Source organism: Thunnus maccoyii, chromosome 7, assembly GCF_910596095.1.
Source record: "Thunnus maccoyii chromosome 7, fThuMac1.1, whole genome shotgun sequence".
Taxonomy (NCBI): Eukaryota; Metazoa; Chordata; class Actinopteri; order Scombriformes; family Scombridae; genus Thunnus; species Thunnus maccoyii.
Window position 1 is genome coordinate 10087423 of NC_056539.1, and position 23583 is coordinate 10111005.

The 23583-nt window shown below is 41.4% G+C and overlaps 1 long non-coding RNA gene across 1 annotated transcript; it reads left to right on the forward strand.

Moving 5' to 3' along the window:
• The first annotated feature begins 1930 nt into the window (after positions 1–1930).
• On the forward strand, positions 1931–22342 carry LOC121900876. The gene is made up of 5 exons (XR_006097122.1): positions 1931–2001; positions 2112–2171; positions 18844–18982; positions 20691–20817; positions 21060–22342. It is a non-coding gene; the product is annotated as an uncharacterized LOC121900876 (long non-coding RNA).
• Positions 22343–23583: the final 1241 nt, after the last annotated feature.

The following is a 23583-nucleotide window of genomic DNA, read 5'->3' on the forward strand; positions in this document are numbered from 1 at the left end:
GCAGAGAGTTAGATGAGAAAATCGGCCAAGAAATAGTCTGGCACATAATCCTCCATAAACATGATGTTTTTTGTACGGATTAAACAAATGACATATAATGTGTCAGTGAGTTTATTTGTTACATTTGGACAGAGCCAGGCTAGCCTTCTCCCCCAGTTTCCAGTCTTTATGCTAAGCTAAGCTAACTGGCTGCTGGTTGTAGCAACATATTTAACGTACAAATATCAGGGTGGTATTGATCTTCTTATCTTATTTGCAAGAAAGTGAATGAGTGCATTTCCCAAAATGTCAAAATATTCCTTTAGCATAAGCCATAAAGCCTGTAAAGTTATGAAACAGCCTTGTCTTCATCTGCGTACTAAAAGTATTTACTCCTGTATACAAGTAGCATCCCATTTCTTCTTTGTTGACATATTGCTGGCCTTTTGAGAACACGTCTTCTTCACTATCTAATGTTGGGCACAGGACAGGACAGAATGTGTGTGTGTGTGTAGATGGAGCACGCTAATGTAACAAGAGAAAGACAGATCAACTGTATGTGCTTCTCTATGTGGCTGTTAGATTTGGCCTGTGATGCCAAAGTGCTCGAAGAATCACACCACTCCGCTTCTCTGTTGCCAAGCCAGCCCAGGGGGTTTAAATGTGGACAGCTCCCAGAAATCAGCAGCCTCTGCCAGATTCTACTGCTGCCTTAGAGGCCAAACGTGCTTATGATAGTGATCAGCAATGCTGTATTCATGCAACAAAACCAATGTTAGGCTGAAAGCTGGCTGGACATGAAAGTTGGTTAAAACAGGAGTGCTGTGGAATAGAAATGAGAGTCTAATGCTAACAGGGTTTGTAATCCTCTCCTGTTGATCTTCAATCATACATACACAGTATGTCTCCTGCCTTCTTTAGGAAGTCTTTTCCACCCAATAATTTAGTCTCCATGTGTTTTTCATCTACAAAAAAGAGCAGTGAACCACTGAGCTGCACGTTTCACACACACAGTGGAAGTGTATCAGACGCTCTGCATGAAGCCTGATTCGCACAATACCGGTCAGACAGACATAACAAACATTTAGAGTGTGTGTGTGTGTGTGTGTGTGTGTGTGTGTGTGTGTGTGTGTGTGTGTGTGTGTGTGTGTGTGTGTGTGTCTTCTAGTTTGTCTAAAACTGTCGCTGCTGAGCGTGCGTCTTTGTGTAAGTCTGTGTGAGCGTGTATACATGCATGCCAGTGCGTGCGTGTTTATTGCTGGTGTGAGCGGACCATACCACCGGGGTCAACCTGGGCCAGCTGCTTGGAGCTGATGGAGTGAGCCACACACATGCTGAACTGTGACCTTAAGAGAGAGGAGAGGAGAGAAGAGGAGAGGAGAGGAGAGGAGGGAGCAAGGGAAGGAAGGAAGGAAGAGGAAAAGGAGCACACTGGCTTTCCTCTTGTAAAGGTCAATTTGATCTTAAATGGCTGCAGATTCTGATACACATTAACCCTGAAAACTTAACTTAACTTAGCTTAACTAGTTAGCCAAGAGAAGACGCTGATCACCACAGTTTACAGTATTTTACAGTGATTATGAGCCAATATGTAATAAAAGCAATAAATTAATATATGGTATTTTCAAAATCTGATTGTATTATTGATTTTTAAATCACTTATTTTTAAAATAATCTAAATAATTAAATTGTTCATTAAATCAAACCCAGTTTTGATTGTATTTCTGATTTATGCTTTTTCAGCTAAAGCCATTTAATGTATTTACATTCTGTAATTACCTCTTTATGTAGTTGTATTCATTGTTGTTGAGTCCATCATTCCCACGCTGCGTTCAGATTACCCACCTATGCACAAGGGATTCACAGGAAATGATGCATGCATGTAATCCAGTGTTTTTGAATTTTTATATGATTGATATCAGCCTCACTGCTTACTGTTCATTCTCCTACAGCCATATCAGAGCTGCATTAAGTTACCTGTGGTATCAAACCCGCATTTGCTGTTACCACCGGTAACCACAGGTGACGCCAAATCAATCAGGATTAAAATCTTAACGTTAATATATGATGCTGCAAAACTAATGCCAAAAATGACAAAGAATGATACAGATGCCTTTGTTATTCTTCAACAGCTGTTCCTGTTCCACATTAGTACAAAGTTTGAAGACCATCGTCCTTCGTGCACACAGAAGGTAATTGGGCTTGAATCTTTTGACTGTCTATACAGAGTGTATAGACTGTAAGTATATACGGTCTATTTTTACATCAAGAGGACTGCGGTGTTCCAGCTCCTAAAGCCCTTAAAGGCCTCACACAGAGAAAGACACCATCTCCCTCCACACACACACACACACACACACAACACACACGCAAACTAGCACACACACACACTGTCTCACCACCCACTGCCTGGTGTTTGTTTAATATGGCATTTCAGTATGAGAACAGTATATCCTGCTGCCGTCTTTATAAGGGCACAGCTAATGCAATACTGAGACACCCCCCATTTGCAATTACTCTCCACACTACACACACACACACACACACACACACACACACACACACATTTGTTAGTCCCGTGCCAATGGCTGCAGCCTCTTGGCACAGCCCAAACTAACGCTGCCCTAACTGAGAAATAGCATCTGCTTCATCTCTCTTTTCACCCAACCGCCCGACTCCTCCGAACTCACTAACACCCTCCATCTCTTGTCCAAAAATGCTCATATGCTGACACAGACACACACATGCACATGCACTCAACCATTAAACACATACACACACACACACCCACACCCACACACACAGACGTTAGTGAGGCTGGCACCAGTGCTGGAATCTTGTCTGTCTGTCTGTGATGCTAAGAAGCGCACAGAGAAGCGCTGAAAGAAAAGATTTAGACTTTTGTGTTCTTGGCATAAGTAGGCCAACTCTTCAAAAGACAAATCCCTGCTTAACGTTGGCCTGGAGTTGTCACTTTGGAGCTAATAAATAGTGAGATACAAACTAGGGGAAGAAGCACTGCTGCTGACTATTTTATATCATCTGCTTGAATCCCTTGTACGGCCAGTTTCTCTCCACAGAGAGCCACGGATCAATTTTCAAATAATCCCGAGCTGTTTCTAAATTCAACCCATAAACAAATTGTGTCAAACACTGATATATACGACTGATATTCTTAACAGACATTAATATGTGATTGTTGGCAGCACCTGTGAACTATATTTGGTTGACTCAGTAATTTAAAAGCAGAGAGACAGACTTACTTTTAGAAACACACAGTTAATCATTGTAAAAATAAGTTGGAGTTGGACATTTCTCTTCTGTGTGTTCCCTTGGTCTTGTACATAAAAAATGACAATTTTATTATGCTAATACATTAACAGGAGGAGGGTGAAAGGGCTTCATTTGGAATTTAAATACATTTTTACATGTAACTGTTGTTGTTTTAAAATATTTCAAAACTATATTTTTACTGGTAAAATAGTTTAATCTTGTAATTAACTGCAAAACCATTAATTAATCCTTCCAGTCTGTCTTCACTAATCTTATATTTTTAATTCAGTTTACAGGCATAAGTCTTAACACTAAGATCTTTTGAAGTTGAATCTATACTTCTGTACTGTCCAGACCAAAATTGCTACCTGTACATTTAAAATAGAGGCCAAATTACACAATAATTTGCCATCTTGACATGCAAAAACAGTAGCCGTCTGTGTAGTAACAGCAAATAGGAATCAGAAAGCAGGCTTTTATGTGCTCATGATAGAAAAAAGGAAGTAAACAAGGCTGCAATTTGCATCTGGAACAGAACCATAGCAAGCAGGAATGCTGAAAAATTGATAAATGTTTTTAAAAACTATTTGGCATGTCATTTGTCCTCCGGTTTTACAATTGGTTGTGTTGGTTATTTTATTAAATGCAGATATGCCAACAGTCATTCTGATTCTTGTCCAGCAGCTTAACCCAGCTAAATAAAACAACCTGATGACAAAATATTACTTTAATATGAAAGTGGAGTAGAGCTGGAACATTTTTGGTGTTTTCATGTGTGAGGGCTGCTGGCTTTTGCCGTTCTCCCGCTGCATCCTACTGTATGTAGAGTACGCCGTGGGCACACACAGTGAAAGAAAAACCAGAAAACACAGCACATTCAGACAGAGACACACAGGAGCAGAGGGGACGTCTAAAACTGAATAAAGTAAGAGCAGCTTTGAGGAAGGGAGAGTGAATGAGAGAGAGACACTGAGAGGAGCCAGACAGAAAGCAAATGTTCAGTGAGGCGTACAAAAAAAGAGAAGACTGTCTCAGATTTTGCATATGGAAGTGAAAAACTGTTCATCTTCAACACTGAGGAACAGGAAAATACTTTATTTAGAATTGAAGGTGCGGATGTTCTTCCTTTTTACAGAGCTTACTGTAACTTTAACAGGAGTTAAAGATAGATGAGGGTAACCCCCTCCCCCTCTTTAATTGAGAGAGAGAGAGAGAAACTGTATGGAGTGGGGAGATAACGTTGCTGGTTCTTTGTTTTCCACAGAAGACCCCAGTCATGCCTGAGAGACCTCTGGTCATATACGGACTCATCTGAAAACACCTGGTTAAAAAAAAAACACCTGGTGCTGTGGGAGTCGAAACACTGAAAAATAACCAGTTCTAACAGAGATTTTTGTTAAGGCCCACCAGGGAAACTGCATACAGGTTTTTGAGAGCGACAAAATTCAACTGAGCTTTACTGGTTATATTATATGAAAAGGCCTCATTGTGCATCCGCAGCATCAAAAACCGTACAAAATGCCAAAACTGAAAGGGCATCCCAACAGCTTAGTGATTATCATGCCGTGCTTAGTTTCTCTGACAAATCATAAACAATCCAGGCTTAGAGCTGACTAGTCTAATGCGAGGGCATGCTATGCTACGCTAACATCCAACAAAAGGTGGCAAGGCGATTACAGTTCTCCGAGGGCTTGCAGGGGGACAAACCCCCTCACAATGGGACACGTCATAAACCTAAGCAGTGCTAAGCTGCATGGCATTTCTAGGATATTTCAAGTCAAATTTAATGCAAATTCCTGCTGGCAAGATGTTTGTTAAAGCTATTTTTACTAGCACTGAAGGACTGATCTTTGTTTACGTCACACTGTATAATCCCTCTGCTTTAAGGGGCTTTCTTGTGGCCAAACTTCTCTTGCCAAAATTGTTGTCTTTAAAATCTCCAATTTATGCAGAGCGTGTTGGAAAAACTGCTGTAGATCCTCCAGATTCTCTGACACTTTAGCCACATCAATCCAAAAACTATTTATTTTACAAGGTAGCTTGCTTTTTATGTAACCCAACACAGTGTAACTCCCTTTGGCGCAATCTGTTTCATTTCTAAACAATGTGAAATATACAGCCACAATATTATACGATCCAGAAAGAGGCCTCAGAGAAAGTCTGTGTGCTCATAGTACAAGCCTGGGAGTTCTGTAGCACACAGCACAAAATCAGATCACAGTTCACAAAAAAATCCCTGCATGGCCACATAGCGCAGTACAACATGTAAATGTTTGACAAATAATCTGACACACACAGTAAATCTATAGTGGATTACTTGCTCTGCAATTACAATACCTGATAATCCAAACGGCTATGTTTGGCTCAGTTCAGTTAAACCTTTCTGACCAGACTGTGGGTCAAACAAAAATACTGGAGATTTTGGTGGAGTGCGGCCATACGTCATGATAAGGATCATGTTCATGGTGCACTGATTTACTCCTAAAACCTCTATTTGGTTATAGTAATCCATCCATGTGATGTATTCAGGCCGCTAAACTGTTCAGTTCTGTGTTTTTTGGGCTAAATGGGGTAATTTGTTTTGTTTTAATAAAGCAGGTGTTTTTCTTGGGTCAGACTGTCAAGGAGCAAATTGCTTTCTAATCACATCACACGTGGAAAGTCCAGATGATGGCGGACAGAGCGTGGCGCTGCATCACTGCTGACCCGGTGCGCAGTATGAGTCCCCGCTCTGACACTCACACAGCTTCATATGCAAGTATTAACACAGCTCTGTTTTCATTGCAAAGCAAAACATGTCACTTCATTTGCCCCAGTTTAGCCCTTAATCACAGTGACGGGCAGGAGAGAGAGAGCGTTCTGTCATGGCAAGCTGCATGAAATTAACGGCAAGGCAACGAGTGGACTCTATATTCATGTTTTTCAGTTTAGAATCATAGATCAACTGGTTTATATCCAACATACACACAGATAGAAGCAGACATTATTTATCAGGTATTATAACCAGTTCAGAGTAAATTTCCGCACAATTGTACCACACAGTAGGGTAGGAGGTTGCCAAAATAAAGACGGAGAATAACATAAAAAAGGGAACACTTTGTGCCCATTCTGTTGAACAATGCTCCACAAACGTGCGTTCACATAGCAGCACAAACAGTAAAAGCAGTCTTCAGGAAAGAGGCGGGCAGCAGAAGGGGGCCTGTGTGGCCATTCAAACAAGCAGTGTGTGGCTGTGGGCCTAGAACAGCCAGCAGTACATTTCCATAACAGGAAAGGTCAGTGTTGTGGCTCCAGGGGCTTTAGAGACGCTAACAAAATCCATTCTGGGATCTCTGTTGCTTCGCTGCTCTACCTGTTGACTGGACTCCATTTACTGCTATAGCCTAATATTATGTTATTAAGTGTATTGTATATCGTCACTCTCAGCTGGATATATAATGTAGGACAAATGATTCTTTAGGGGTTTTGTTTTGTTGCTATAGCTATCCTCAAAATAAAGTAAAATAAAGCAAGAAATGTTCTCAAGATAACTCATAGCAAACCAACAATCATTGTTTAACTGCAAGCAGCAACTTTTTATATAAGGGTGAATAAAATAAAAGTTCAAATTCCATTTTTATTAAAATAGAGTAACAAAAACACATAAATTCCTAATTTTCCCCTTTATAACTCACTCAAAATGTCCCTCCCTCCCACCCAGAATGCTTTCAGACAAAATATAACTGAGACATTCTTATATTCAGTCCACGCTTTGAAGATCCTTGTCCTGATATAAACATTAAGGTCCCAAATTGGAATAGACAAAAGAAAAAAAAGGGAAACAAAACAAAGAATTATATCATTAATGTCATCTCATAAACGCTTTGTAGCACATCCCAGAACTGCACAGATGCAAGACTAGAAGGACAACAAAGACAAAACTTAACATAAGCATCAACCATGGCAGTAAAAGTGTCTGTAACCACATAAGTCTTAAAGCAAAAAACAAAAGGGGGGGGGGGGGGGGGGGGTGTTAAGTTGTTTAGTGAAGAAGGTAAAAGAACATTTAAACTAAAAAGGCCGATGTAATGAGTTTTTAGAATAAGCCATAAAAGGTTGCCATTTAGAAAATTAAATTCAGTTTTAACAATATTGATGAAATATCAGGGACAGGTTTGTAAAAATCTGCCGTAAAACAGCAGAGAAATGCAGAATAAAACTTAAATTTTGTTTAACTACTGTATTAAAAGTAATAATCTTGAAGATTTTCATTAAATAAATGTCTGTTAAGTCACTATCTATCACCAAATGAGGTTACACAATGGTGATTGAGCCTATGACCCACTGATGAAAGCCTGTGCTTTTGCAGTATTACGAATTGAGTGTTGGTGGCGACATTCCCGGGAGAAAATCACAAGTGGCGCACAGTTAGTGATGCGTTTTCTGTCACCCAGCAGCTGTTGGTCTACCAGAGAGGGTAGGCGGAGCTAACGCACCAGACTCGCTCTTCAACTGCCGACTGACTGATGTCACACAGGTGACACTGTTTGGATCTCTGGGAAGTGAGACCCAAAAACATACCTGCAATTACCATTTATTGCCATAGGTGCCGCCAAAGAGAATGAAACAGAGATCTTTAAGATTGTTACTTTAAGTGCAATTTGAAGTACTTCTTCTTTACAACTTCATACCTCTACTCTGACAATAATCGTTTCTAATTACTTTGCAGATTTAAATTTTACATACAAAGACTCTAAAGCGGATGACCATACTTAAACCACATAAAATATCTTTATTCATAAGCATTTTAGCAAATTGCCGTTTTTCTTTGTCCACAGGCTGCTACAATAATGGATCACCATGCCTTTATTTTAGAAAGTCCAGCAGAAAGAGCCCTCAATTTTGCAGCAAGTTTTCGTGTAATGAAACAGAGAGAGAAACATGCAGCATGTATGTGCAGTGTGTGTAGTTGTGGTCGGCTGTGTGCTCTGACGTACAGTGTTTGAAGTTCCATACAAAACAACAGTAGAGGAAGTTGAAACAGCTTCTGGTCTTTCTCTTGGACCAGGCCTCGGGGCCTCAGGGGGCCCATAGGAGTGAAACACTCCTTAGCACAGCCTCATATACCTCAACACCTGCAGCACACAAAGGCCCTCTGTGAGTAAAGCAGTCACTCAAAAGTCAGAAAAGCTCACGTAGGACAGGGAAACGAGGAATTTGGATAACAGAGTGTCTCTAGAAATGGGAAAAAACACAGATTTGATTTTTCATTAAGTTACAACAGATGACAGTCAAATCATATAATTATATAATTTGAGTATGTGATGTCTTTACTTGGATGTACTGTACATATTTTGACAATTGATCATTTTTATATCAGTGTTCTCACATTTTTTGTTTTGATTAAGATACTAAATTAAAATTCCATCTTTTACTTTTTTTAATCATAAGAGCTTGTAAATAACTCGACAACTGCTGTAAAAATACAATTACTGTGTATTTAATTATTATTGTTAGAGCTTTACTACCGAGATAAATAAAATCTATACACCTCACTTACATTGTGTTCCCTTCTCACCCCCTCTTTACCCAACCCACAGTATTTTCCCATTGGGCTACAGCACTCTTTGGACTGAGATTGAATAATATTGACATTGGAGCGGCTGAAAGACACAACATAGCTAATAGATATAATTATCTGACATAATTATCTCCAATAATAACAACAGATAATACCCCTCTGTCTGAGCGCATGTTTGTTGTTGCGTCTGAAGGGATCCTCCCTGGAAAGACGGGCAGTGCCACCTCTCCACCTGCCAAACCCAGCCGGGCCTCACCTTCTGTGGGTGTGGGAGAGTTAGATTGCAGCCTGTCAGGACCAGGTAAGGCTGAGGTTTGAGGCCGCCCGCTGCGTGGGTGAATATCCCTTTTGGCATGAGCATCTGTCTCTGCTCGACTTGGCTCTTTGCAGACTGTGGAGCGTTCACCTTGTCAGCTTGAGAGCAAACCCAAGAAACCCCAAACACAACAGCAGCGGGTAAAAGTACACAGAATCCACTGCACAGTAAGATTTTAATAACATTTAGTTGAACTCATTAATTTAAGAAATCGTTATGACAGCGCTGGAGTCCAGAGAGTGATTTCTCTGTCTGGTCCAGCAGACCCAAGTCCATTTACCTAATTAAAAAAACAAACCAGCGGTCTCTGTGGCTCTCGTGTTTACTGCTGTATGATGGAGGGCATAAAACACACGCAACAGTAGAAATGCAAATAGAAGGCAGGGTGACTTAGAGAAGCTGGAGGAAAAGAGGCAGAGGACAAAGAAAGTAGAAATTAACCGATTACTGCAGAGACTGTTATAACTGAAGGCCTAAGAGGAAAGTAGATTGAACTTCATTTATTTACTTAATTTATTTTTGAGAAATACGCCCATTGGCTTTCTTCTCGAGAGTTAGAAGAGAAGATTGATACCACTCTTACATCCATGCAGTAAATATGAAGCTGGAGTCAGCAACTGGGCACGACGTGATTTAGCCAAGTAGAACGTGTTCCTGGATCAACATCACATTGTGGTCCTGGATCAAAATTGTGATCAACCAATCACAGCCCTCTGACATCATCAGTGTGCTGCTCCTGTCACTCTCTCAAAATTTCTTTGCTGGCTAAATCACGTTGTGATAGCTTAGCTTAGCATAAAGACAGCTGAGGGTAACAAAATCAACCTACTGGCCCTGGCCAAAAAAAAAATCCCCCCGTTAAGTAATTATTGCACGTTTTTGTACAAACTGAACAAAGGATATGTAATGTGATAGTATGTTAGCCTTAGATTTGCTGGTTTGTTACCTTTCGAGGGTATCTGTTTTCCTGTTTCCAGTCTTTATGCTAAGCTAAGCTAACTGGCTGTTGGCTCTAAAGCCTCATATTTACCCTATGGACATCACAGTGGTATCTTTCCTTTCTCAATAAGAAAGTAAATAAACATATCTCCCAAAATGTCAATCTATTCCTTTAATGTGTTAAATTGAGCTTTTTATTAGTGCAAATGGATGTTCTTATGAATGCATGCGGCTGCAACTTTTTGGTCTTATCAAATGTTATCTTGTTTATGTGTTAAAATGCCTTTCTCTGAATTTGTTGGATTCATAAGATGCTTATATGTAAATGTTTCAAAACATATTATATGAAGCCATAACAAAACAGCCATGGTCTGGCGAGGTTAGAGAGAAGAAAGTGACCAACGGGGAAGAAAAGAAGGAGAAAAGCAACAATGTACACGAGGAAGGAACTAACAGGGGACAAGAAACAGAACAGGAAAGTGATGGGAGAGTGCAATGAGAGTAGAAGATGAGGGAGGAAAATGAAATGAGGCTGAATGATGAGGTGGAGGGAGGGAGGGAGGACAAGGGAGATGATGCAGCAGTACATACAGCAGCAGATAAAACTGCAGGGGAGATGATCTGAGTGTGTCTTTGTTCCAGTAAGAAGCCCACAGCATCACTGGGTGACTCACCTGCTGTAAGACTGCATCACCCACAGTATGAGATCATCAGGTTAATCTCCCCCACAACAGAACTGACAGCACCGTGAAAACATCTGATACACACACGCACACAAATCACTGTTTTAACCTGCTTATCCACTTGGGCAGCATCAACATATTACATATAATATCAACCACACTATCACCTGCCTAAAGCTTGAAGTAAAAGATCAGTAACTGATAATGATAGCTAACACCACACTCATCTGATCAATTTTAATATGTTGACACCCATTATCACATAGATAGATCAGAGGAAAGAACAGAAAACCTTTATAATATTTGTTGCAGCATTGCTGCTTCTCTGCCAGACCTTCCACTATTTTTACACAAGGCTGTCAATATCATGGACATAAAACACAGGCTGTCGATGCACACACATACACTCACACCCATAAATCCTGCTATACACCTCCCGATGTGCTCACTTGTCCTTGAGTCCTGGAGGGAATGCTGAAGAGTCATTTGGTCTTGCAGAATAACTCAACAGGGAGAGAGACTGAGAGACACAATCACAATCTATTTTTTAAATAGTCAGCCTGATTCTTTGCTTTGAAGCACTCCGTCATGTTGCCCACAGCAGGATCCTACTCAGGTCATAACAGTAAAATGAACAAGGGTCAGAAGTCAGAGAGAATCTAATAGGATTTTTAACTGTCTTTTACCACAAACTGCATTTAAAGCAATAAACTGAATAATTCATTTGTCTAATCTGGGCTTCTGCTGATCTGTAAGAGTTAGAGCGCAGCGCAGAGCTCACAGAGTACTTAAGCTGCAGCCCAAACGACACTTTAGTGCTGTGGGACAAGTGTTGGGTTACATAGGAGAGGAGAAGCTCACTTCAAATATGTTAGAGGGAGAGAAGGAGGGAGAGACATGAGGGAAGATGGAGAGAGAGACAGAGAAAAACATAAGTATAAAACTAAAATACACTGCAGTTTAATAAGATGTCTGTCTGACCGATGGTGGACACAGCAGAGCTCTTCTGTTTTAATGCTCATTGCAGTACTGTTGGCCCATGTTTGCTCATAGCAGGCCAGTGGTTTTAGAGGTCTGCTTCTGTGAAGCTACTCTTCATTATTGATGCTCTGAAACAAGAGTGGGTGCTCTGAAACCAACACCAGTTACATGGATTTCAGTAAGCTTCGAAGAATATTTACCTCTCCTACACTTACCTAGAATCAGGGTATATTTTTCCCTCATTCGCATTTTGGAGATGAAAACAACAACAGCTACTGAGTTTCTTTTTAAAAACAACAGAAGTCAGCTTTACAATGCATGACTTGCCCGGTCCTGTTCTGGAGCTACTGGCCTGCAAACACCGACCCACAAACCCAGAGTGCAACCCACCCGGAACTAAAGCAAACACCAGACTCCCACTGGGGACGTATAAACTAACATGCGGGACGTCCTCCAGGGAACACAAAGCAACGTGTGCGCATGGAAAGTATTTAACGTCTTTTCATGCCGAGTGCATTTTTCATCCCCCTCTACAAAGCCCGAAGGCGCTGCGCTCAGAGAAGGGCCATAAAGTCCATCAACGAACTGTGCAGTTATGGTTACAATCTGTTTACTTAGTCACACTCCCAGAATGCAAAGGGCTTTGAATGCAGCTTGAGCAGCCTCGGCATGAACTGTGTCGACTGGGTATGATCAGGACTCAGGGCAGAGCGTGTAACTTCCCATGAAGCTGGAGTGATGTTCAGTTCTACACAACCTTCAAACCACTATTAGTCATTTCTTACTCACTATTACTTTTCATATGAAAATCAAGGCTGAGTTTTAAAGGAGCACTACACCGATTTTACATGCGATCCGTTCACTCGCCGCAAGGAGTTTAACTCAGTCAATGAAAATATAGGCTAATGAAAGTATAATGTCTTCAGTGGCTCTGGAGGAGCTTACTAAAGAAAAAATAACTCTGATGATGTCATCAGGGTTATCTCGGATTGGTTTTTAGACTTTAAATATTTCACAAAAAAGCCTTGATTAAAAATTAAATACAAAAATTTAATTAATTCATGGACTGTGGCAACAGTAGTTATGACAATTGAGGAAACTCCATGAGGTTGAAAGCTTCAGAAAAGGTAGTAAATTAACCTTGAATAATTAGATTTGATTCTTATTCCAGTGAAGGTTTTTAACCTCTTAATCTCTGGTCTTCTTACTTGCAATAATATTCTTTGATCTTGAACCTTTTCTCTACACTTTTCTGTCCTGTGATTTTAAATTGCAGGTTCTTAATCACTAACAGTCTCATGATTTCTTCAGTAATGATATTGTAATCTCACTATGAATCTGGGGGTTTCAGACTTTTTGGGGTTTTTTATTAAAATTTGAGACTGAGAAAAAGCCAGACTTGCCTCAAAACTTATGGAGTAAAAAAAAAACTTAAACCACTAAACACATGAAACTGGACTTATTGAACCCTCTTGATCCTACACCCACAAGCAGCCAATGAATGGTTAGTCACTCACCACAGTGGCTTCAGCCTACAGACCAATATACTGTATAACAACAAAGAGGAACTAAGTATGAATTAATATTCAGCTCAGAGCTCATTTAATCACATCTTAAATTAATTAGAAAATTGAAAGTTCTTCTAAGAAAGACAAAAGATCAAATCCCCAACTGACTTCCTGAACTGTAAATGCACTGAACTGTAAATGACGTTTTGGCTGTTTTGGTGTGTGATATTGTGCGTTTGTGTGTGACTGAGTGGGCGTGAGACAGCTGGGCCAAAAGTCCAGCAGCAGCAGAAGGAGAATTACCCTGGTTTACACTGTGATCAGTCACACTAACTCAACACTTTCACATTTAAAGACACAGCTTTGCTTCACCAAAATCCTCATTTCATCCCTGCTGCCAACGCTTAAACACTTACAGACATCTGAAGGGCATCATGCACTGAGACTTCTTTCTAATGTCATGGTTGACTCTGTGTGTTTTGAGTACTTTTTATTACAACTTTTTTTGTATAAAATCATACCTTTTGATTATAAAAACACACCTATACCCTGGTGAGTTGTATTAATGATTTCAGTAACTATGTCACTGCTGCTGTGTAATCTGTGTGAACGACAAGGACAGGAGGCATGGTTTCACACACACACACACACACGCAAGATGTAATTTCTGGGAATCGCTCTCAGGCAGCAGGGTGCATTTCCAGTCAGTCAGGTGACCATTTCTGTTCAAGGATATCCAATGGATGGTCACATGATGCGCTCACTCTCTTTCACTCCGCCTCTCTCCTCCCTTTCTCTTTCACTTCTGACAGTGTCCCCTCTTTCCACGCAGACATCCTGCTGATTTAACGCTGCTGTACACCCCGCAAGCCTCTCCAATGAATTTCCCCTCAGCTCCTCATGTCTAATGGGGTTAAATCCCCCTGTTCTTCTGCTCTTCATCCCTCTATCTCCTCCTCCTCCTCCCTCCTCTATAGGGACTTAATCCACTGTCTGTCCCTGCTGGCTCTTTGAATTATTCAGTGGAGCGCCGCTGCTCACCACAAAGAGCCATCTCTGAGACATTGAGCCCGAAAGAGGGCAGATAGCTGATAGACAGACAGAGTGAATGCAGAGTGGGAGGGAGGGGTGGGAGGATGATAGAGTGATGGCAGCAGATGTCTGGCTGGGAGCTTCCCAGGAAACCCCACACTCATCTTCCTCGTGCTCCTCTTCCTCCACGCTGGCAGCCCTAATCGCATAACCCGGGTATATAACTAGCTGTCACGGCAGGTCAACTGGAAATAGACAGCATTCTTGAAGGCAAGCTTGACCTGATACAGAAACCAGCAGGGGAATCTAACAGTGGCTACATGCTGCAGAGAGGATCGTGTGTCCTCAGCAGCCATCATGACATGGCAAATCTGCTCACAGCCTCGTGCTTAACTGAACGTCAGTCTGAAGTGCCAGTAATGGGGAAACACCACTCATTTTGTTTTCAGATCACACTAGTTACTTGTTACTTTTCAGAAAAGTTACATATATTACTATACAATACAGTGTTTCACTAAAGATTAAGCCAGTGGTTTCTAAGCTTTTTGTCTTGTGACATCTACAGTTGGGGTACCTTGTCACATTTCAGATTTCTGATTTCCCCTCTAAAATTTCCACATGGTTTACAGTAATATGAAAAACAATTTGAGGCCCAAATATGTGTCAATATGTCTAACATTTCACAAGAAAGCAAAGATTAGAGAGAGGTCCTTTGTTTTTTTCTTCTTCCCTGCCCCAATAATCATCTCATGACCCCTCAGATTTAATTTGTGACCCTTTGGGGGCACCCAAACCTTAGGCTGGGGACCATGCATTAACTAAAATACCTAACTGCATATAAAGCAGTTAAAAGTAGCTGCACTTTGACCAGTTACAACACTAAAATGCTGCTTACACACTGATGCATCCAACAGTCTAATAATGTGATATATCATAATATATCAGATTTTCTGCATAAAGACGACTTTTACTCTTGATACTTTCAGTGCATTCTACAAAAATAAGTTTACTTAAGTAGGTTTTGAATGCAGGGCAGTTGTGAAGTTTTAGACTGTTGTATTTGAACTTCGGTACCTGATTACTGTTACCACCACTGTCTAGGACAGACCTGTCAGTGTTGGATCAAGTGTTTGAGCAAAGAAGAATGCCTCCTATATGCTAGAACCACTGAATTTAATGTCATAACACTTGCTGACCTTTTGTTCTGTAAATCCACAAAGATTTTGCTCACAAACTGATTCTCAAACCAGTTTAGTTTACATCACAATCAAATCCTCCTTAAACTTTTTAAAGTCCTTTCATGCAGCTTTAACTTTGTTTAAGTGATTAATTGTTGCACTAAATAATCATCTCTTCCATCTTTTCTTAGTTACATTCTGTTCTCTGATGATATCAGTTTTTTGTTTGCACTTTTCAGTATCATCCGAACACAGCAGTTTCACTGCTGGTATTAAAAGCTCTTTAATGCTCCAGCAACTTGGTAAGTGTGCTGATCGAAACCACTGAATCATCTTCTGATGAGGACGCTTCAGCTTGTTTCAGAGACATGAGATATCTAACCACAATTTGCAGAATGGAGCAAAACTGCTTATGATATTCAGAAGAGTTTTCAGCAAATATTAGTGAATATCATTCAATCACATTAAAGCCAAAATCTAGATGAGTTACAAAATGTTAGCCACAGTTTTAAGAATTTTAGTTCAAACTCTACTGGACCCAGTGAAGAGCTGTGTAATTCTCAGGATTTGATGGACTGAGAGCAGCAACATTCTCAGAGAAAAACAGCAGGTGCCATCTGGATACAACTGAGGTCCATGTCAATAATTATCATGCTGATTTTTTCAGGATATTAGGCAGCTGGGGTACCATCTTGTGTTCATCATCAATGTTTGTGGAGACATTATACATTTTGACAATTTAAATGTCATTTTTGTATGTTTTCTGGTTTCAGCAGAGAGCTCAAATTTACAAATATAGCTTTGAAAGAACATATATGATCATATACATCGAGAGCGTGAATCTCACTTGGCTGTCACTCTGTGTGGTATTCGGTGTTTGAGGGAAACCCCTAATAGTGAGTGCCATGCAAATGTTGAGGGGAAAGGGTGGAAGAAAGCCCCTCCTCGTCTCTGTGGTGCTTCGTTGAACACCGAGGGGAACCAAAGCACATCAGCTCGGCTGTGGGAGGTGACGCAATGTCAGGAACCAGAGGCTGAGGAACTCCTGACCTTTCCTCTCATCTGCACTTTCTGTCACTCACAGACATCTGGGCATCACCCACAAAATGTGGGAGGGCTAGAAGAATGTAAACTAATGAAATATACAGTGTGAAAATATGCTTTCAGGAAACATAGAGTGCATTACCATATAGATTCGTGTGTTAATGTAAATGTATGTTTGCGTGTGAGAAAGAGAGAGAAAGGAAAAATAAGAGAAAGAAATGAGAGATGGTGAAGTTGAAAAGTTGTGTGTCACATACATCAGAGGGAAAATCAGTATGGAAATGTGAGAGAGCGCCCCGTTTTCTTTTTAAATGACAACATGTGGTAAAGCCATATAGTGCTGCACTATGATATAAGTGGATGAGGTGATGTTCTTGGGCAGATAGTGTGTATGGTAATACCCCAGACTAGGACTATTTCTGTACTGTCTGTAAGCCTGCGTGTGAATGCATGTGTGTATTTGAGTGCCTTAATGTGCATGTAGGTTTCTCAGTGTGTGTGTGTGTGTGTGTGTGTGTCTGTGTGATGTAGACCATGCAGAGTCAGTCAGTCTGCCGTGGGGCTGTGGGGGATTCCTGTTTAGGCCTTTGGTTAATGTCTGGGGGCTGACTGCAGGGAGCGGGTGAGGTTGCTGAGGGGTTGGTTGGAGGGGGTGTAGGGGGGAACTATCAGCTGCCCTCGATGATGTGTCCAATTTCTGTTGTTTATAGTTCATGTCTCCACGCTCCGCTTCCCAGCGCTGCACTCTCCTTCAGCCTCCCTTGTTAATGAAAGCACATAAAACACACCTTGACAACAGCTCCACCAACTATGTGTCAGCTTAACACTCTGCTTTGATATTGTTTCCATGCACTGCCCATATTTTGTCGGTTGTGTCTTGTCTTGTGAGAAGAAATTACACCACATCAGTGTGTGTTGTTGCCTCAACAACAAAAGGGAATTCATTTATTTAGTTCTGTATCGTTTCAAAATACAATGTTTATATAGTTCTCCTTCCTTTCTCCTGATGTAAACTACCCACTGTGTGCATTTAAAAAGATGAGCATAGTGGCCAATTTATGTGGCATTTCAAACACATAAAGGTTCACTTACTTTACTTTTTCTGAAGCTTTCAACCATATCCCACAACATTCTTCAGTAGGTGTCACTGAGTGATATAAATCATGTAAATTTTGCCACTTAGCAGCAGATCCTTCAACTATTCTAACCTTGTCTGGATGACACACAAGTATGAAGCTGTGAAAACAGTCATAAGAGTGAGCTCATCTGGTGACTTCTTGCATCATCCTCCTGTATCCTTGGGTGCTAAAAAAACAAGTGGCACAAAATTAACAGATAAGGCACATCAGCCCTGACATCATACAAACACACGGAGGGAGCAAAAGCTAAAGATTGTGGTGTTGAGAAAACTGATTTGGTGAATCAGTTTACTTTTAATTTCTGGGTCACTTTTGAGTGAATTCAATGCGCTTTGAATGAATTATGCTCTGCTTTGCACCCATGGCTTGTTCTCCATAGCAATGGCGGCTCATGGGTATTGTAGTACTCTTAGCTGTCAGTCGTGCCAAAATCACAGACTTTAGGAGAATGCTGTTCTTCTATGTTCAGTAACATTGAAGAGATCGTTTAAAGAAATGGGAATGCAGAATGGACAAAAACAGGAACCAGCAGGGCCTTTCACTTCACAACTATATTTAAGGGTTCTGTATCCCTAAAATTGCTTACTGGATCATCAAACAGCGTCTGAAATTCCCTCCCTCCCCACCTGTCCATCATCAGAATTGGGGGGCTTTGTCCAATATTTTTTGTATGCAGGATTTGAACTTTTTAAAAACAAAAAACCACATATGATGTGTTTATGTGCTTTGCTTCTTTGTCATCCTGTGCTTCCTTTTCACTGCTGCACAACCCATTGCCCTTTGGAAACAAATGAAGTGTTTGATTGAACTACTCCCATCACAGTTTGTGTGTACAAACGGGCGCATTCAAGAAGAGACTGACCTAATATGTGTGCCGTTATTCCCATCTGATCAATCATCATGTCTCTTTTTGGTCTTAAAAAAACTGATCTCACATTTGGTACAAATTCGCCAGACAGACTCTTTTCCATCTGAGTCTTCCACTATGCCAACTACTACTACGAACCTCAGGGGACTTGAGTTATGAGTCCAGAAGTGCATCAATAATAGATCATTTAGAGTGACTGGATTTCTTCTTATTTGCTCATCTGAGCTCCTATCACACCCATCACAACTTCTGCTATTCTTCAGCCACATCCTTTACTCTGTACTTTGTTCCTGTGCGCAAGCATGTGTTTCTTATCTTTATCTGTTCTTTATCTCCTCTGCAGACGCTTTGACCTCCACAATTACATTGTGACCCCTCTTACATCGATCTCTCCCTTCCTCTGTCTGAATGCTGAAATCTCAGATGCACATGTTATGCGTCTGTAGTCCTCATGACCTCGAGGGACTGCTGTGAGGTCAGAGGTGAGGCAGCTACTTCTGCTCTTCACAACCTGACACTCCAGAAACATGACAGCTGAGATGAGGATGTGTTTGCGGATGTGTGTGTTTTCACATGTGCAATTTGACACTCTAAATTAATAAACCGCAATATGTTCTGTGGAGGAATTGTTTATTTAAATGGAGGCTGACTGGTTTGTGAAAATGCTTGTGAATCGTGTGTTTTTGTGTGTGTGTGAGTGTGATACTGTGAGCAGAAAAAGCAGATAAACTTCATGGTACATAAGTGACAATTTGACAGAAGGCAGGGTGTCTTTTCTCTGTGGAGATGGCAACTTCTTTACATCTCTCTTCACGCGATGTGTGGTGTGTTTCTGTCAGTCTGTCAGTTTGATTCACACATACACAGACTGAGATGGAGAAGTCAGGCATACACACACACACACACACACACACACACACAAGCTGTGCTGTCAATCAGTGTTCAGTAAGAGGCAGGAAACAGACAGCCTATTCTGTCCCTTGGCACAAGTCCCTAAACTGTAGCCTGGCTTCTGCAGAGAGAGCACTGTGTGTCACACGCTACAGATACAGGCTACCCTCACACAAATAACCTCTCTCTCGCTCTCTCTTTCTGCATGTGTGTCTCTCTTTCTCTCTTTTTCTTTCTGACACAAACCCAGCGTTCACATCTGCATGCAAGGACATACAGTATGCATGACGCCCATTCAAACACGTTGCACAGAAATAAGCTGGAAAACAAAGTCTGTGCGACACAGAGCGGGTTAGCCATCCTGCCTCCTGACAGGCAGCCTGCTCCAAGAATCCCCCATTCCCCCCCCACCCATCAGACCTGTTCACCCCATCAGAGTCAGACAGCTTCTTCAAAGCTTTACATATGTGTGTATTTGAGCGTGCACATTTGAGATGAAGTGGAAGGCCCAGTCTGACTGATACATATCACACTACACTATATGATATAAAACATTTGGGACTGGAAGACTGAAAACAGGGGGGGAATGGCTAACCTGGCTCAGTCCAAAGGTAAAAAACTACCACCACCTCTAAATATCTTACAGTATATTGTAAAAACAAAAACTTGTGGTTTTAAGGGGGTTATGTGTCAAACTATTTCTTGGATGGGATATGGTGCTGGTAGACAGATTTTTTTTTACCTTCAGACAAAGCCGGGCTAGTTTATTACCCCTGTTTCCAGTCTTTGGAACTAAACGATGAAGCCAAAACCATGAAAAACAGCCCGAGACTAAGAGCACACAAAAATATGTGAACAGGCTATGTGTCCACATACTTTTGGTCATACAGTGTATCTTCAGACTTTCCTCCTTCCCTCCGCCCCTCCCTCTCTCTCTCACTCACTCTTTTCTCTTTTCCTTACTATGCTCCAGTTCCTTGATTCACACTGTCCATGAAATTTGCATCAGTTGAGGTCATTCTGGTTGTATTTCTGGAGCAGTGGCGCTCTGGCAGTGAGCAGAGTGGCTCCTTCAGACATTACATCACATACAAAAACACACATTTACACATACAAACCTACAAACAGACACAAATGCATGTGAGGACGCAAAGCCACACTGGAAAACATAGTGCAAGTGGATGAAAGCTGACAAGTGAATGCTTAGGGATGCAGAATTATGTGCATACACGGAGTGATGAGGCACAGTTTTAAGTCTTATCCCTCCCTTGGCGATGTTTAATTTTTTTTTTTTGGTAGGACCAACTCCCCAACTCTTCATTTCTGTGGAAAACCGAAGTTGGGCTGACCAGCAGGGCGAGGCCAGGGATTAGAAAAGAATTGGAAAAGGACTGCACATGGAAGCTTCAGGAAAAACCCATAACAGGTGGTTTAAGCTTTATTCTTTTACAGTTGAGTTTCCTGACATTTCATTTTAGGAAAAAACCTTGTGACTAAATTAATTACTATATTACTTAATAGCCAAATCACACGAATATTCAAACTGTGACAGACAAAATGAAGCATCCCACTCAACAGATTGCATTTGCATCCAGTACCAAAGAACTCCTGTAGGGTTTTCCTCTTATCTAACACTCACCTTTTCCTCCACAATTCTGTCTCACACAGGGAAACTACGGTGGTGAGGCTGGCACTGACCCTCGAGCCAAGCTTCCAACTCACACTGAAGCCATAATGAGGCTTTTCCTTCCAGAGGCTTCTCTAGAGTCACTCCCCGAACGACCGCAGGAAATGGAATTTTCTGAAAGGATCAAAACAAGTCGAGAGTTGTAAATGGTTTGAGTTTCCGACAAAGACAATGTGCCAGATTCCAACGCCTTAAGGGACACAACCATATCACAATGAATCCTCTGTCTGTATAATACGTGTGCACGGGAACACACCCACTTGTTCACACACATACACATATATATGTATATATACTCTTATGGACCCACGCAAACATGCACGTGGGAACACACAACACACACACTGTTTATTAATAGTTGAGAGATCCTGGGAAAGTGTGCAGTATACCAGTGGTTTTCCAGTGGAATCTTTTTCATACCTGTGTGTCAGGGCTTAGTGTGGTGCATGCCTCTGCATATCCTGCACTCCTGGTGTGTGTGAGTTCTCTGGGCCTAAAGGCAGCCTTACATATAACAGTACTCTGCTTTTGTTTGGGGGCAAGGTTCAGGAGGGTAATGGAGAAATGCACAGTTTCTGTTTAGGTGCATGTGTGTGTGTGTGTGTGTGTGTGTGTGTGCATGTGAGTGTGTCTGGGGTCAGGCAGCCCATTAGCAAGACATCCCCTGATCTAATTGCCTCCTTCCAGCAGCCAATTTGACAGCTCTGTAATCTACAGTTACTCACAGCACTCACCATGGTGGGTCTGTTTGTGTATGGGCGTAGATGAGTGTGAACGTGTGTGTGTGTGTTTGTGTGCGTGTGTGTGTGTTTGTGTGGCAAGCTACAGATTAACCACCACACTTCCACTGAAACATACCTGCAATTTCTTTCTGGTCATAAAAATGTGCAGAATCTGACTTAGAAGTGGACAGAGATAATTCTGTAAACCATGTGAGTCCATATGTTCTCTTGTCCTATTGCCTTTAAACAAGTATTTGAGCAGTGATACGATGTGTGTACGTGACAAACGCAGGATTCAGAAGTATTCAGAAAGTCTTCCAGATTCTGACCTCTATAAGTCATTGGCAATGCATTGCACAGTCTGTGAGCAAATATGGAAAATGTGATGATGTCCAGCTGTACAACCTAAAGCTGTCACCAAGTGAGGGTGAAAAAGCTTCAGTTCAAGCTCCTAAGTACACAGGTTTTCATCGTGTATGATGGTTTATGTATTTAATCTTCAAAATGGCACATATTTGGAAAGATCTTTGAATGAATGTTAATATGCTCCTATAAAGTGCTGTGCATTTGACATACACGATAAGTGTAATTCAAATACTTTGGTCACAACCTATAAACATGTATCCAGCTTTAAGGGTGCAAAGCTTATGAGTGATCGCAGTGCTAAAAAACATCCTTGTAAGTGCTCTAAAAGTTTTCAGCCCCCTCACACAATCTCGCTCTCTCTCTCTCTCCCTCTCTCTCTCTCTCTCTCTCTCTCTCACACACATAGTGAAGCGAGGGAAAAGAAACAGAAAGAGAACCCAGCTTTAAAGAGAATGCTTTCATCTTTCCCACAAGCAGGCCAAGAGTCGTCTTATCTCTGAGGCTTGGCCCGGCTATCTAGAGTAAACCACAGTGTCTGCAGAAAGAACTAAAATTGATGGTGCAGTCCAATTTCTCTCTGTTAAACATTAGTCCCAGGAAACCCCCTTGGCTTTAAGTATAACTGTGTGTGTGTGTGTGTGTGTGTGTGTGTGTGTGTGCGCGCATGCCTGTGTGTGTGTGTGAGTGCTTACAACCATCAGGAGATTTCCAAGAAGATAGCACCTGTTCTGCTGAACATAAGGGAAATAAACATTCCTGCAGACTTTCTGGCTGAGAGGGGTGAGGACGCACCAATCTCAGAGGAGTAATTCACGTATTTAACAGCCATAAAAGTAACACAGCTAAAGTCAAAGAGGCCAAAATACCAAAGAGACAGACAGAGAGAGAGAGAGGGAGAGACAAAAGACAGAATACATTGGATGGACAAGCTGTCAGACATTGACAGACAGCCAACAACCTTCTCTCTCTGTCATACACACACACACACACACACACACACACACACACACACACACACACACACACACACTCCCGCTGCTCTCCCGCTCTCTCTGTCAGGAAGACAGCAGACCTTTGGCTATGATAAGCACCCTGGAAAACAGTTCAATCAGTAAGAGATTTCCTCTGCTGAACACAACACACACATACACACCTGCATGTACCAGCAAGCCTGAACTTCGCAACTCTCCATGCACACTCAAACACACACAAACACACACACACACACACACACACATACATGAGTGTGTACACAGTCCCGAACTCACTTGCATTCATCCTAAACTGAAATATAATCAGCAAGATTGCCAAAGCCAACAATTTGCATCTTTTTACTTGATTTGTGAACAAACCGGAGCTGAACATGAAACACGAGTGCAAGCAATGTGACACAACAAAGTTTATAAAAGCCTACAAG